This window comes from Eumetopias jubatus, unplaced genomic scaffold (genome assembly GCF_037043125.1).
Source record: "Eumetopias jubatus isolate StellerSeaLion01/CBP00866 unplaced genomic scaffold, mEumJub1_p1.0 scaffold_13, whole genome shotgun sequence".
Lineage (NCBI taxonomy): Eukaryota > Metazoa > Chordata > Mammalia > Carnivora > Otariidae > Eumetopias > Eumetopias jubatus.
In genome coordinates, this window is record NW_028274819.1 from 95,659,101 (window position 1) to 95,676,170 (window position 17,070).

General features: G+C 41.8%; 1 pseudogene; it reads left to right on the plus strand.

Annotated features, from left to right (window-relative positions):
* Window positions 1-530: 530 nt before the first annotated feature.
* LOC114226013 (small ribosomal subunit protein uS10 pseudogene) overlaps window positions 531-17,070 on the plus strand; it is a 73,969-nt pseudogene continuing 57,429 nt past the window's right edge.

Here is a 17,070-nt window from a genome sequence, read left to right on the forward strand (position 1 = left end):
ATTTGTCACCAGGTATTTCCTTTTAGTTCAGCTTAATGCATTTCAATGATGCCAAGGAAACATATGTACCTAGAGGCATTCCCATCCCTAAGTATGCAGGTGGATACATTAGTAGCCTGTAATTTCACATAGATTTGGGAGTTAAACAGGAAAAAAAAAAGAAAAGAAAAGAAAATCAGGAAACGGTGCCGATATTTGTAGCCAGCGAGTTGCGTGATCCAGGTGCTGGAGTATTTGCATGTCTTTCCACCTTTGTTCCTTCAGAGGCGTTGAGGGTCTCAGCTATTGCTGACTAATTGATAGTTGTAGTAACTGCTATAGGCTCCTTAGATTAGAAATGCATGCAGACGTGGGTCTCGATTCAAACCCTAAGGAACGCACACCCTCACTTACTTACAGGCAGAAAGTCTTCATACTAATAGAGGTGTGATGGAGATAGCAGGTCGTAAAACAGAAGAGAAGAGAGAGAGAGAGATGGCTGGCTGGCAGCAACTATGCCCCTGCAAATAGTTCTAAAATGCGTTTGCAAAATGCAGAAGCCTTCAGCACCATCCAACAATTCAGACACCCTTTTTATTTCTTCTCTGCGGGACGCCTCCATCCAGACTATTCGCAAAAACACGGAAAAGGTGAGAGCCCTGCCATCTTAGCTCAGAATTCATCTGATTTCCTTTTTTCCCCCCTGCCTTGTATTCCTCAATCCATTGTCCATGCATCCGATGGCAGCCGCCCTTGCTCTTGAATGCAAGTGTCACAGCAGGAGCAGAAAGAGGGTTGAAGGAAGGCATTGTCAAAGCCATGGTCAGTCAGCTATTGTTTCTTTGCTTTCACGGCTCTGCTGTTTTTTTTTTTTTTTTTCCTGAGGCTTTCCCTTACTAGTGGCCTCTGTCCAGGAGGAGGGAGAAAATTGCCAGAGTTCATAGAGCAGTAGAGTGAAGCCGTTTTTATTGCACACTGTTTGATAAACAGCTCAGTGATCCAGTCCACGAAATTAGGAGATAAAGCCAGAGTGGAGGGCTCTGGTGGGAGCGCAAGGGGGTGGTCTGGGGAGATTGTTTGCTCCAAACTAGATGCCAAAGGCAGTTTCTTTGCAAGGACTTCTGTGGTGGTATTTGTTTTCTGCTGCATTTTTGGTTTTAAAAAATCATGAGAAAAGTCTTTTTCATCTCTCAAGCTTTCCATTTGTTTATTTTTGTTCAGTTCAACAACTAGATGGAAATTTTAAGCAAGGCCAGATCTGCTGTTTGTGATTTGCTCAAATGTTGGAATCAGTTCAGGCTGAAATCAGTGATTGTCTTTTTCAGATCATTTAAGCTTGCATGTGAAATGTGTGTGGTAACTTTCCAATGTACATTACAAAAAAAAAAAGAGAGAGAGAGAGAGATGCTTTTGACCATCATTGACGTGGCTATAAATCTTAGGATTATGTTATTTTGCACCTTAACCAGAGAGCTGTTTTTTTTGGGTGACATTTATACAAAAGTGATTATCTGCTTTGAGCAGGCCAACTCCTCTGATAACTCCCAAACTTTTCAAAGGCTACAGAGGCACATGCTCAAATAGATTTTTAGGAAAGTATTTCAAATGGCCATTTGACATAAGCATGAAAATGCTAGGAATTTTTTTCCAGCAACTTTAACTTCATGTAATCTCTATTTCTTCAACCGAATAAAAGTGATTAACACTGATTCCACGTAGAATCAGAAAGCAGATTAAATTTGAATTCCATATTCCAGCAATTTTGCCAAAAAACAAACAAACTTGCAAATTTTATAAACTTAGTTGCAGTGTAGAAAAATCATGTCTATAATTGATTCTCCAGTTTTCTTCCTTCTAAATATTGTACTATCTATACTTAATGTAGAAAAATTATTCCAAATTGATCACTTTTTCTCCCCCCTCAAGCCATCTAACTTCTCACATGAGCTTGGGACTCTTCACTATTATCAGAAGTTGCTAAAACTCAGCATTTCAATCCTAAACTGTATTTTAAGCAGAGGAAGAAAATGTTTCTTTCAAGGAACCTTTCGATTTTATAACACATGCTGGTGGATTGATGTTCGATATGAGCTCATAATTTCTTTCTTTTCCAAATAATGATTGTAGTCTGTCTGTGAAAGGGGGGGAGGAGAATAAATTTTGGGCTCCCTAAGAAAACACCTTAAATTAGAAGTCAGGGGATCCATCTGTATTAACAGCTACTTTGGCACCCCACAAATAAATTCCCCCCTTTCTGTTCTCACTGCCTTGATTTAGGGGACTTGGGCCCAGCCACCCTGCCTCCTTCTTTTGTGAAGGAACATTTTGAAATGTCTATAGAAAGCAAACTTCTCGAAGAAATGCAGAACAGGGCATGGTTTGAATGCAAGTCTGAATTTAATTGTGGCCACCCTGGTAGCACACTGTTTAATTTCCAACACACATCTACATGATCCTTACAGCAACTCGGGGCCAGGAATTGTGAGCAAGGAAAATTTATCTGTGATAAAGTTACATAACTTTTGCCAAGGAACAGTCACTTGGGGTTGATTCAAAAGTCAAATTTAAATAAATGTTCCCAAAGCCTTTGTGTACGGGAAGTTGGTATTGCTAACTTCTTCAGAGTGTTTTGAGCCGCGAGGATTGGAGAGCCCCATCTTCTGACCAATCTACTTGGGCAGAATGTGAAGTCAGGGGCAAATGGCTGAAATATTACAAGGCCAGCTAGGATTTCCACTTTAAAATGCTGAAGACAAAGAGGTTAATGAAAAGCTCAGGGTCTCTATGATGGAAGTGGTATAAACAAGTTCCTTCTGCACTCCAAACAGTGGTTCTCCAAGGAGCCGGAAGGAACACTTAGTCCCTTAGTCCCATGGGAGAACAGACTTGGAGGGAACCCCATCTTTTAGCCTGTGCCCCCTGCAGATATTTAATTTCTGCTGGATCAACTTAAAAGGAACAACTGCTCTTGTGGCCAAGGTCAATCCCAGATATTTTAAAGGCATAAGTTCAAGTTCAACCATTAATCCAAATATTTTACACAACTGTCTAGAGTTGTTCCAGTAGATACAAAACTTGCAAAATCATACAGAAGACCTAACCTGGACATTTCTGAAAAAATGAAAACCCCATCTTTAATATTTTACATATTGAACGCAATGTGATTTTTTGTGTGATATTTTGCACAAATAAAAGATTATTTGTGCCTTTTATCTGCTGGGCCTTAAAAATACAAATCTTTAAAAAACAAAGGGAAGAATAGTATCTTTTGGCATTTTGGAAGAACACCTTACTAAGAAGCAAGCAAAAGATCACATATATGTGTGTGTAAATGATAAAAAAGGATGTAGCTGTTCTACTTCTATTTGCCCATAGGCCCTCAGGCTGATTTAATATAACCACTAAAATGGCAGGGGATGGCCCAAAATGCTAAACCATGTTCAATCCCCTCATTAACTCCAAACATTTTCATTCAACTGAAAACCTTTTTTTTTTTTTTCCAAAAGCTTATGGTTTGTTGAGACTCTACAGTTAAGTTACAGACACACCTCTCAGGGTCATCACCTTTTAAATCCTTTTGGATTTCTTTTTTCTCTTCTAAATTTGGGGGACAGTTGTGCTATCCCTTTCTGAATGAATAGCACACCTCCTTCTACCTAACTGTATGAGGCCTTCAGAGATAAAGTTGTTCATTTAACTGCCTTTGTGACATAGGGTTCTAAGTACTCATAAGAAGTATAAAACATACTAGCAAAATGAAGACTCTCTACTGTGCTCATCAACCAGCACAACAAACTGTTCTTGTTGCATTTTGGGAAGCAAATAGAAAGTTCCTAATGGTTTGTTAAATTAGCAAAGAGGTGGCATTTGGATATGATGTTTTATGTTCAGGAGTTGGGTTTAAAAATAAGCAAATGTGGAGAATGAAGATGCCATTTACAAAGGACGCTTTGACCGAGCTCTTTTTTTCTCCCCAGATTTATTTTTCTGGGGTGGTGGGGGGAGGTGTGTACTATTTCACTTATATAGACTTGCTAGGCTAACTGCCGATGTTTGGGATTTCCTTGAAAAATAATTATATTATTTTGACAGTTGACATTTTAAGCACAGCATAAGAATCCTAAGAATATTTTAGGAGAAGTTACGTGGTAATCCAAGGCTTCCCCCCACCCCACATTCATTTAATCTGAAGTTCTATGTAAAAGAAACACTGATGATGTGGAGATCCATCCTCTACCCACTTCTCTGAGAGTAGATCTGAAAGGATGAGTAAAAGATATATAATATTATATAAACATACCCATGAATACGTAATCCATAAAATGCCTGCTCCAGGACTGTTGGCTCGAAAGTTTGTGGAAGGGTATTAAAAGGGATGTCTCAGATTAGCCATCCTTCAAACAGCGAGCGATATTGTAAGGCCTCTCTAACATTCTTCAATCCCTTTTTACAAGTCCCCGTCACTTTGGGCCCTCTCACCCTTCCCTCCTCAACTCCAGCGACTGGCAAGATATGACTGAAATAGAGCCTGACAGGAAACACCAGTGCCATTTGTCCAGTGAAACCAGGTCATCTAAGCATCCAAGAACTCATAGAATAAATGTAATGTATTCACGTTGTTTAACCTCTGAAAGGAAACCGGTTATTGTCCTTGTTGAAAAACTTTTTCCCCCCCAAAATGCTCAAGTCATTTGATCATCACAATCTAATTTTGTCTTTATACTCTTGAAAGGAGTGACTTTCCCCCCCTTGACGTACATAAGGGGATACTGAGGACCAGAGAGAGCTTTGGCTTACCCAAGGTTGAGAAATCCATGGTGCTGGATCAGTGGACCAAAGTGAAGAAACTAAGCTTCCTAGTTCAGCTCCTTGTGCCAGCGCTCATCACTTTGCATGGTTACTCTTGAGATCTCAGAGCAATTCTGGGCTGGTTGGTAGGATCCAAGACCTAGCCTGCCCTTAAAAACTGACAATCAAAGAGGAAAGTTGTTTCAATAAGATGCACTTTGCTGGTTTCAGGGACCTATTTCCTGGTAAAGAGAATCAGTCTTTCTGCACATTGGAGACATTTAAGATAGTTTTGAATTTCCCTTTCTTTTCATGTAAAGCATTAACAAAGCAGAACATGGGAACATTAAGATGGATCGTATTAGAAGAGTTGAAACTTCTGAAAATGGTTTCCACTCCCCTCCCCCCACTACTTGCTCATCTGGGAAATGACCTAAAATGGCACCTCAGCATGGTGATCTTCACTGGGGCCCATCCTTCCCTGATGAGGACTTGTTCTTTTGGATATGCCCACCACTTCATTTTGTACCAATGAAATTTGGTGGTATGGATAATCAGTTAGAATCACTTAAGCCCAGACTCAATGTTTTTTTTTTTTTTTTTTTTCCTGGTATCAGATTTTACAGGACGAATCTGAACCAGGGCCTCAATTCTTGACTTCATTTCATTCTTCTTGATGGAGCCTTAACACACTGCATTACGGCTAATCACACAAATGACCTCATTGTAGAAAGGCAATCATCTATCCTTGATCATAGAAATTGAGAGTAATCATGACTCTGGGGAGTTTTAAATAAAATCATAAAATGTGAATTCAAGTTCACCAATATCCCTATGTCTTTTATCTTAAATAAGATGTGCTGGGTCGTTATTTTTTGCCTCTGAGTAATTTCACACACAAACCTATCAGGAAAGAAACTCTAAGATTTTTTGACATGTCTGCTATTTTGATGGCAACCATGCTTTCTGTCCCTCCTCTCAGTCTGTGTGCTATGACCAATGTTGAACTTGTTCTTTTTATTTAACTCAAGTTAATGTGATTTCCCAACTTCTAGAAAAATGGTTTCTCAGGGGTGGCTCACTAGCTAACAGTGTTTTGAATGATAGTTTCAGCTAAGTTGTACCTAAGCTTTCAAAATGGTTGGGCAATTTATAAGCTTGTAAAAGGTTATTTGTGTTATTTTATTTAAATATGGAGAAAAAGAGAGACTTTATCATGTTTATGCTTTTAAAAAACATGGTAATTATTATTACTGTGTAAAAGAAAACATACCACACATTGTTTTCATAACTTTTAATAATAAGGTGCAATTGAGTGTATGCCCATAAATATCTTGATATTTTGGTGTATTTTTTAAAAACAAGATTTCAGATATTTCAAAATTTCAAAACTCTTCAGTTGTGGATAAAGTAATGTTAAAAGTTTTCGTTATCCAATAGGCCTATGTACTATGAACACACTGAACAGTGATCCAACCCTCAGCTTTGAATAGAACTTCTCACATAAGTAGGCATTACTTTTGATTTTCCTGAGAATTTTATTTCTGTGTCCCCTCTATTTTTTTTTCTTTTTTACTCCTGAACAAGATTAATATGACACATACCAACCTTGTGAATATATTGGGACAACTGGAGAGGAGCAAAATGGCTGGTATTTGGCTGGATAAATAAGCTAGAAATTAGAACAGTGACAGATCCTTGTTTTTGGTGACTTGACTTGAAATACCAGGATAGATACAGGACAATGGCTAGGGTTGGGGTGTAGCCATGAAAGGCTCAATCCGTCCTTTCCTGGAAACACAACTGAGAAGGGCATTGCATCCTCTCAACTTATTCTGGAACATTCCATAAGACTATGTCAATTGACAAATATTTGCTGAATGCTTGTGCTCAGTCCAAGGCTGGAGGAGGTGTCAAAATGTAAGAGTGGTAAAAGATACAGTGAGGATCCCTGCAAAGAAACAACAGTACATTCAGTTTAGTTGTTCTAGAACATTGGCGAGTGGAGCTATTTGTCAGACACTGTGCCATATGCCACAGGTAAGAAAGAGAAAAATATGTTTTGGACCCCTAATGGAGTTACAGTCTTAGTTAAGGACATGGACTCCTCAATAGATAGTGTCAGTAAAAAGTGGTATATGCAGTGTGCTGTGGTGAAGCAAGGCATTGCCACTTCTTAGAGCTGGGAAAAGCTGACTAGGAGATGATGTCTAATTTGAACTTTGAAGATATATTTAGTGGCCACTAAAATTCTGCACTCTTGTTTGGTGCTGGGGATTCAAAGAAAGATAAGACGGTATCTATCTTTGAGGAGATCACAATTTAATTTAGTCGACAAACAGGTCAGGAAACTCAGCGCACACTCACATACACACACACGCAAACACACACACAGAGTGCAGTAGGGTGTAACTATAACAGACTTAAACAATTATATAGGAGACCAAAAGAAAGACCTGTAGCTTTTTGGAGGGAGTCAAGGAAGGTAGCCTACCCAAACTGTTGGTCAGTAGATTAGCACTGTGAATAGAATGATACGAAGATGCAGAGGAGAGAACAGCTAATTCTGCCTGGAAGAGGAGAGGAATTGGTGAAGACTTCATGGAAGAGTTGGCCTTGGTTTGAGCACTGAAAGTTAAGTGGGATTTTTTTCAGGTAGGGTTAATGATATGAGAACAGAAGGGAATTCCAGGGTGAAATGGCATGAATCAGGGAAGGGGGGTGTGAGAGGGTATGGTGTGTCTAGGGCAACAAGGTCTAGTCGGTTTGTCTGGAACCTCCTGGGCCTGGAAGAAATTGGAGGAAATCAGGTCAGGAAAGTGGCCTGGAGCCATGGGAAAGCCAGGTTAAAGAACCTGTTGTTTGTTCCTGAAAGGCAGTGAGGAGCCGTTATTCCTGGAAATTTTGAAAAGTAATTTGGGCAATAGAGGGAGAAAGGATCGGAAAGGAGGAGGTTTAAAACGATGGTGCTCAACAGTGATGGGCAATATATCAGAAAAATCTGGGAAGCTTTTGCAAAATACACAGGCTATTTTTTTTCCCCTCCCTAGTCTTCTGTCTTTTCCCTTACCTCAGCCAAGTTTCTGACCTGATACAGGGTGATGGGAAGGTAAATAAGGATATTTTGAAAGGCTTGCTAGGTGATACTGATACATCATGCCCTCCACCATTGCATTAACTCAGTCAAGAGATGTTCGTGGAAGGCTGAGGCAATGTAGATGAGGGAGGATGATCTCAGCATTGCACATAAATTGGGATTAATAGGATGGATTGGAGGTGGGTATGTTGGAGAGGAAACATGATAAATACTTGAGTATCTAGTGTAAGCAACTGAGAAACCATGAACGGAAATGAGTCCAAGGAGAGGAGCTGCATCTTTGGACAAGTTCATGGATTCAACTTGGTACCTGTAGAATTTGAGGTCCCTGTAGGCAGTTAGAAACAGAAGAAGCTGGAGTTCAAGAAAGCTTACAACCATACATACCTGAATCAATTATGAAGCAATAGAAAATACCATATAATGTTTTAAAAAGGCAACAAAAACCCTGAGACAAGGGAGATTTGTATTGGCTGGAACAGATGGATAAGTCTTCATGAAGAAGTAGAACTTGAATTGCATCTCAAAGCATAAATAGAAAATTCAACTTCAAGAAATGAGATTAAAAATGGAGATCATTTGCAAAAAAGTGTGGGAGAGAGAAAGAAAAATGCTGTTTCAGGAGGGCAGAACAGTAATATAAATGGCTTAATAAAACTTAATACACTCTCATTTATTTCTCATTCTTAGCTGGGGCCATTATTATTTGCAATTTATAGATGAAGAAATAAGCTCAGAGAGGTTAAACAAATGATCCAGATAGTTCCAAGGGAAACAGTGTGCCTTGACTCTAGAGCCTTTACAAGAGTTTTGTTCTGATCCATTAGGTTGTGTGTCCTTAAAGGCAGGGTTCATTTCTTACATATTCTTAAATACCTTCTGGCTAGTGGTAGCCTGAAAATAGAGTAGACTCTCAAAAACTATTTGCTGAATTAAACTTCTCATTTTTTTTGTGCATCAGTTTAATTATTCATCATCTATACTTAAGACTAAACGTGGAACGTAACATTGTAGGACCAAAAAGTACCATGATGATTTTCTAATCTAGTCAGCTCATGTTATAAGGAAGCAAGTTAAGTCTTGGGAGAGGAAGTAACTTACCTAGAATTTCACATCCGTGTCACATCTCATATCATAAATCTCACATCTCCTATTGGCAGAGTGAATCAAGACCTCCATCTCCACTCTTTCTTCAACTCGAGCTTATCTCGCATACCACTGAATCCAAGAGAGTCATATGTGCAAAGTGTGAGGCTGTCCTCCTTCCCCTGAGCTCTACAGAGTTAGATGGGAATGAGACATGTGGATAGGACATAGAAGGTTATTTGATAGGTAAGATCTTTGACTATCTTTTTAATTACCCGGTCTAGTCATTGTATTTAATGGCTTGAATAAGAGAAGGATGATGCAGAATTCAGACATGGCATTTAATGAGCAGTTCATCTGAGAAAAGAACAGCAAGTAAAAGGCTGAGGGAGGTAGTAAATGTTTCAGTGTGTTTGGTGATCGGATGCTATGGAGTCACCTTTGGTTTGCTATTTTTTAAATGGAAAAAAACGTAGTCTCACCTGCTCAGGACAGATGAGGAGAAATACCATCCCCAGGCTGGAGAACTGACAAGGGAGTGGTGTGAGCCATGGCAGAAAGGGTCCAGGGCTGGGATCCAGGACCTCTAGGGGCACTAGCAGGCTGTGAGATTTGGGGGCTCTCCCAGGTTCCACATCTGTAAATGAAAGGATTAGATGAGATTTGTCTAGCTTTTGTTTATCACTTGCCCCTTCTCAACTAAACCCCTGCCCAAAGCTGATGAGCCCCTCCTTCCCAGCAAGGGAAATAAAGAAATAACTTGAGCCTGTTCTACACCACCATGAATGTTGGTTCCTAAGGCTGAGCAGAGTCTCTGGGGCTGCATGAGCACTGAGTGGCAGACTCCTCACTCAACCAACACCACCAGGGTCCAGGTGGCCTCTCTGGTCCCGTCAGCCTGATCTTCTAGGCCCATCCCCATCAGCCTGTCCTCCGGGCTGGACTTGACTTCTGGCCTTCTGTGCTTTACCTCAACTATACGTTCTTGATGATGACCATTCATTGATCTCACTCTTCATCTGCTTCTCCCATCCTGTCCCTCACGTTACATCCCTTTGATTTTTTAATGCATTTTTTCTTTAAAAATTTTTACTTTTTAATTAACATATCATGAAACTGACTTATTTGAGTATACATTTCTATGAATTTTAACACAGCTATAGATTCAAGCAATCATCACCAAAAGCAAGATCCAGAACAGTTTCATCAACTCCAAAACATTCTTTCATGCTCTTCCTTTGTAGTCATACTCTGCTCTCACCCCTGGTCCCTGACAATGCTGAGATGTTGAAAATCTTATATAAATGAAATCATGCAAATAGAGCTTTTTGAGAATGGCTTCTTTCACTCAGTGTAATGCCTTTGGGGTTCATCCACATTGTTGTATGTATCCATAATTTACACCTTTTTTTTTTTTTTTTTTTTTTTTTACTGCTGAGTGGTTTTCTGTTCTATGGATATGCCACATTTATTTTATACATTCACTGGTAGTAGGACATTTGGATCATTCCCAGTTTGGGGTGATGACGAACAGAGCTGCCATAAATATCTATGTATGAGTGTTTGCGTGAGCCTAAGTTTTCTCTTCTCTAGGGTAGTTCCCCAGGCCGGGGAGTGCTGGGTTGACCCCCTTCATAGGGATTTGCCTCCCATTTAGGAGCCTCAGTTGGCCCTACCCTGGGACTCCTGATGCTGCGTTCTTACTTGCTGCCTGCCTTCCTCCTCAGATGAGCAGGCCCGTCTGCCAATGTGCCAATGTCCTGCTGGCTCCATGTCTTCCCTCCCACCCCACTTTCTGGCGAGGCGCTCCCAGCAAGTGATAAGACTAGAGCCCATTTTCATTAGTCTGAGTCTCTTCCGGCTCTGGATTTGCCCGGAATCAGATTATTGCACCAGTGCTGTAGTACCCTCTGCTGGCTGATCGGCAAAGCTGGCTTCCAGCCTGCGCTGAGGGAGAAGTCGTAGGTGCAGGGGCAGAAAGACAAGTAAGTCGGGGAGGGAGGTATAGTTGTGGCATGCTACCATTGTAGTGACAGTCTGACAAGGACACTTCATGTATTTGATGCTACACATATAGATAAATGCTGTAATATTTTTGTGGAACCCTACAATATTGTGCTTGTCTTCTCAATTGTAGGCAAAGATGGGCTGTCTGGAAAGCTGGACTCAGCCTGGAGCCTGCTACCCAGATTGCTATTTTGTGAAGACTTCCGCATACAAATGACTCAGATGGAAACATTCAGAAATGATCTTGGAGGGCCATCTGGTCCTTGCTGGTTCTAAAAGCTTTATTCAGCCTGGTGGATGGATCCAGTACAAAAGATAGTGAGGGCCCTTCATTGAGGTTTAAATATGCTCCACGGACCGAGGCGAGAGGCTGACTTTAGAACTAGCTGATGCAGATGCTCAGGGGCCAACTGATGGCGCCTCCCCCTTCTAGGTCCGTGGAAGTCTGGTGAATGTTTAACTGATGATCATGCAGTTGTATGGAGGCTTCGAAACACACACACACACACACACACACAGTTTTGCATCAGTGGGGAGCATGTGTTAATTTGTCTGGGTGTCTGAAACGGGTGGGAATGAGGCTGACCCAGCAGGTCAGGCAGTGAGGTCTGTCAGAGCCATGGGATCATGGTGATGTGTCATATTTAATCTGTGAAGACAGTGCTGCCAGCCTTGCATTTTGGACAGTGGTGCTGATGGGCTTGCCGTGGGCACTCACTGGCCGCTTGCCTTTTGACCCGAGGTATGGCTGTGTGTTCTGTGGCCGAGGGACAGGGAATGTTTCCTTGCTGGGAGGCTACCAGGCTTGGATGGGGATGGAATCCTATGCTCTCAGCCTCATCTCCGGGCTTTGACGGAGTCCAGAAGAGACTGGGCGTGTAGTGAGAGGGACGCTGAGCACCAGGGAGCATGGGTTTGAGACAGCCATCTCATCCGGCCAAGCACGTGAAGAGCCCCCTCCTTTTGTTCCTCTGGGCTCTAGCTTTCTCTTCTGACAGTGGCGTGAGGGGAGACGGGCGCGCGTCCTTTAGTTTATGCAGACAGAACGACAAGACATCCTACGTTATGACAACGTAATCCATGCTTTAATGCTTTCTCACTCCCTAGGATGAAACGTTACTGAGTCCAGGGGTTGCACCTCATCTCCATGTGCCCCCAGCCTTAGCACAGTGCTGAGCCCACAGATACATGGGAAAGGGAGCTCATTAAATGCTAAGGAGAGAGGCATGTTGTTTGAAAGGCACCCAAAAGCTGGGTGAGGTATATAAGTGTTGGGACGATGGGGAAATTATTTTCCCTTTACCTCAAGTAATCTGTCTTTCTTGTATTCCCTCTCAGTAAAGATGCTGCTGTTCCATCTTCCATTGTTCTCATCTTTCCAAGACTGTGGTGCTCCAGGAGATCTGCCCTGTGGAAGGGGAACCCAGATCTAGACTATCGGTCAGATGAAGTCAACTGGTAAGTCCTTCCCTGCGAATTTAATGTTTTGTTTCAAAAACGTATCAAATCACTACAAAGGCCACATTGGTCTCCATTGCCCCTGCCCGAAGACATGAAGCAAAACCTCTTACCAGTCAAAAGCAAAAGTTAACGATTTAGAACTTTTTAGGCTATTCTGATATGTCTGTTCTATCAAGATGGCGCTGCAAGTGATGTCTAACTATGGATGGAGAAATTTAACATTATTGGTTTTATGAACCTGTGGTGAGGCTTATGGTCTGCAAGAAAGACTCTGTCGGGGTCCAGGGTTCACCATCTTTCTTCAGCAAAGCTTTCCCTCTTCTCCTCTCAGGATCCATGCTTTCTCACAGAATCTTAGCCTTTCTTTGTTAGTGGTTTTATAGGGGCTTCCTCTAGCACGGTCCCTTGCAGTGTTTGCCAGGGCTAGAGATTTCCATTCGCTCCTGCTAAGTTTACTGATGGTGGTGATTGCAGTGCCTGTATTCTCTTATTTTTTTATTTTTTAGTAAATATACATGACATAAAAATTACTATCTTAATCATTTTTTAACAAAGTTATTACAATATTATTGACTATATTTCCCATGCTGTACTTTTCATCCCTGTGACTTATAATTGGAAGTTTGTACCTCTACCTCTCCTTCCTGATATCAACGCCCGTCTCCCAATTTTCCTCCCCTTTGAAAACTACCGGTTTGTTCTCAGTGCTTACGAATCTGTTTCTGTCTTTTTGGTCTGTCTGTTTGTTTTGTTTTCTAGATTCCAGATACAAGTGAAATCGTATACTATTTGTCTTCACAGTTTGTTGTGTTGTGACTGGCTTCTGTCACTTAGTGTTATGTCCTCCAGTCCATCCATACTGTAGCATGTAGGAGGATTTCCTTCTTTTGTAAGGCCGAGTAATATTCCATTGTATGTATAGACCACATTTTATTTATTCATTCATCTGTCAGTGGACACTTGGGTCACTTCCACCTTTTGGCTCCTGTCAATAATTCTGCTATGAACACGGATGTACAAATATCTCTTCAAGACCCTGCTTTCAGTTCTTTTGGGCATGTACCCCCAAGTGCGATTGCGAAATCATAGGGTAGTTCTATTTCTAGGTATTAGAGGCACCACCATACACTATCTACCAACTGGCTACGTTATCTTACATTCCACCAAGAGGGCATATGGCTTCCAATTTCTCCATACTTTCTCCAATGCTTATTTTCTGCTTTTTTGGGGTAGCAACCATCTTAAAGAGAGGGAGGTAGTATTCCACTGTAATGTAAGTTTTGCATTTCCTTGAGAAGTGGTGATATTTTCACGCACTTACTGGCCATTTGTATGCATTATTTGCCAAAATTCAAGTCCTTTGCCCATTTTTGAATCGAGTTACTTGTTTTTGTTGAGTTGTAGGAGTTTTTCATCTATTCGGGATCCCTCATCAGACGATTTGCAAATATTTCCTTCCATTCAGCGGATTGCCTTTTTGCTGATCATGCCATTTAATGCACAGAAGTTTTAAATTTTGATGTAGTCTGATTTATCTATTTTTTTTTTTTTCGTTTTCTGCTTGGCTTTTGATGTTACATCCAAGAAATCATTGCCAAATCCAATGTAATGAAACTTATCCCTATATTTTCTCTTAAGTGTTTTGTAGCTTTAGGCCTTATATTTAGGTCTTTGATTTATTTTATATAGTACCTGTTTTTAACCTTCCCTAGACGGTGAGTCTCTTGAGCGCAGAGGCTGTGGCTGTCCATCTGCATATTCTTGGCACTTAGGGTATACCTGGAACAGAGTAGGTGATCGGTAAATTATAGCTGAAGGAAACAACTTTATCAGATACGATGAGACTACACCAAAGAATGTATTTATAGTGATTTGCCTTCTCCATATTAATGATAGCACACTGCCTTGGGGACCCATAAAGAAATCTCTGAATTAAAAAAGTAATACTTCTTGCAAGGGCTTTTTGGCATTTTATGTATTTACTTTTTCATCGAGGATATTTAATGGAATATTTGACTAGTTGTCGTACTGGTTGTGGCCTCATCACACTTGACCTTGAGTGCCTTTCTCACAAGCTCTGTGCACAGTTAGCTCTAGACTGATAAAACTGTGCGAAGAGGTTGTTTCTCCTGTCCACACGGGGCCCCCAAACCCCGGGTCAATCAATGGAAGAGGCAGGCACCCTGTCAACAGCTGACCAAGTTAGCTTCGTGACCTGAGGCAAGTTTTCCATATCTCTGAGACTCCTTCAGTTCCTTTATTTATATGAGAGTCCTAGTTCTAAAATTATCCATGTAGATACCGGTGGTAGGATATTTCAAATAGAAGTAGAATTTTTTAAAATTGTATTTTATTATGTTATGTTAATCACCATACATTACATCATTAGAAGTAGAAATTTAAGTACCTTTGGGAAGAAACCAAGAGAAGATGGACCACAGTCTCGCTTGCAGAGAACCTTCCTACCCTAGAGATGGTCTGAGAGTCAGGTGGAGAGAAGGCTGTACCCACAGTCTGCAGAGATGTTCTTGCTTGCACCGCATGCGCTGTCAGGGAAGGCGGTGAATTGAGAAAAAGTCCTATTATTGTTGTTGTCATTGCGTCAAGGACATCAGCCCATTTCAGACATTCCAGCGCCAGTTGTCTTGTACTTGGGTGTGTGTGGTGGCACAACCAGTTTAAAAGATAAGAGGGCTCTTGGTTACACTGTTAGTTAAAGCTGTGAAGACTGCTCCTCCCCCCGCCCCCCAAATCCCATACATCCCACGTGTTTCTTGGTGAGTTTCAGCCATGTTTGAGAGACAGTTATGGCTCCAGCCTCCCTGGTGGACTCCTCCACAGGGCAGCCTAGGTGTACTAGCATCTGATGCTGAGGTCTCCCCTCTGCCACAGCCATTCTTGGACCTTTCTGAGCCTGGGCACTGGGTCATCTTTATGGTGCCCATCAACAGCAGGGCCTAGCAAGGGCGTCAGGGAAATCTGGATTCTGATCTCTACTCTTTCCATCTAGATGAGGTTTGGGCAAGTGAATGACCCCCCATGGGAATGGGTTTTGACAAGTGTGAAATAGTAGAGTTTTTATCTACTATTTTATATAGAGAATTGGGTTGTCGAAAGAGGGAAGAGTGGAAGGAACTAAGTTTATTGAGCTCTTTTATATGCAAGGTACTCAGCCAGCGGCTTATACAGTTTTGCTTAATGCTCACCTTAGGATGGGAAAATTGATGCTCAGAGAGGTTAGGTGACTTGTTCAGTGTCACACAGCTTGTACACAGCAGAATCAGGATTCTAATGCATATCTGGTGGATCTAAAGCCAGTGTTCTTTCTCCCACATCATCGGACCTTGGTCTGGAATTAAATGGGTATATTCTGCACTGATGGGAAACCCCTTTTCCCTCCTTCCACTGCTTATGTTGCTAATTTGCTTTCATTCGGGCACCTGTGAAGGAGGCTCTCAACCTTTGAGCCTTCTGGCTTTTACCTTTGCTGAAGGGCAGATACCACCTATTTTTCCCAGAAGCTATATTTTCTGGAGAAAACAGAAACTTTGGGTCAAATTGTCAAATGAGGGGCCGGGGGTGAGGGTGGGGGTGGATGCAGTGTAAAAATTGCCCCAAAGACAAAGAGTGAAGTACAAGTGAGGCTTCATTTATCTGTGATTCCAACTTGTGGTCGTTTCTTTTGCTCTCTTTTCCTTTTTCTAAACATATTGTTCAAAAACTCATTCTTGCTGGGGGCCCTGGTGAGTGTTATGGTGTCCAGATTCCTGCTCTGGGGCCCTGGATTCACAAAGGCCAAGTTGACGTCCATTCTGCATCTGGCTTATTTGATGCCAGAGGAGCGCTGAGGTCTCCTGAGAGAGCCAGGAGAGATTTGCCTCCTGCAGAGGTTTGGATAAGCCCCAGCTAATCTCCATGGCTTCTTAAGGGCACACCTGCTTGTCTGCCAGCCAGCAGCCTCCTCGCTCATTTCCCGTGGGACGGCTGGGGTCAGAGGGCCTCCAGAAAGCCTTTTATCCCCCACCACCCCGCCAGGCCCCCCTCAGCAGCACCTGGGTCCAGACATAAGACTTTCTTTGAGGGGAGGTCTAGACGTTGTCCCTCCCAGAATGGGGGCTGGTGCCCTTTTCCTTCCTTTTGAGGCAGCTTGCTTGTTCCTTCCTTCTAAATAAGCATTTAATTCAAGCTTTATCATGCATGGCTCGAACTTTATCCCACTGGGGCCAAGTTGATCTGATTTAGTTTCTGGGCTGCTGAGCTGTGAACACATAGTAGGTGCTCAGTAAGGAAAGATGAGGTCTGGTGATGATCTGCTTAGGACTCCATGAAAGATCCACTGTCACTTTCCATCTGTCTCATCGCTGGGATGTGATAGTAACACCAATAATATAACATGTCAGAGAATTCAAGTCATTTCTGGTCAGCCGTGGGAGTTAGGGATTCTCTCCTTCCTCCTTTCCCAAATCACACTGTCCTTCTTAATTATCCTTTAGGAGTAGCTAGTGGTGAAGTGGATTTGTATTCTATGGGCATTCTGCGTAGGATGGGCAGCCAGGGACTGTTGTTGGACATAGGAAGCTCCCAGGTGTTGCCTTCTTTCTTTTTTTCCTTCCTTCCTTCCTTCCTTCCTTCCTTCCTTCCTTCCTTCCTTC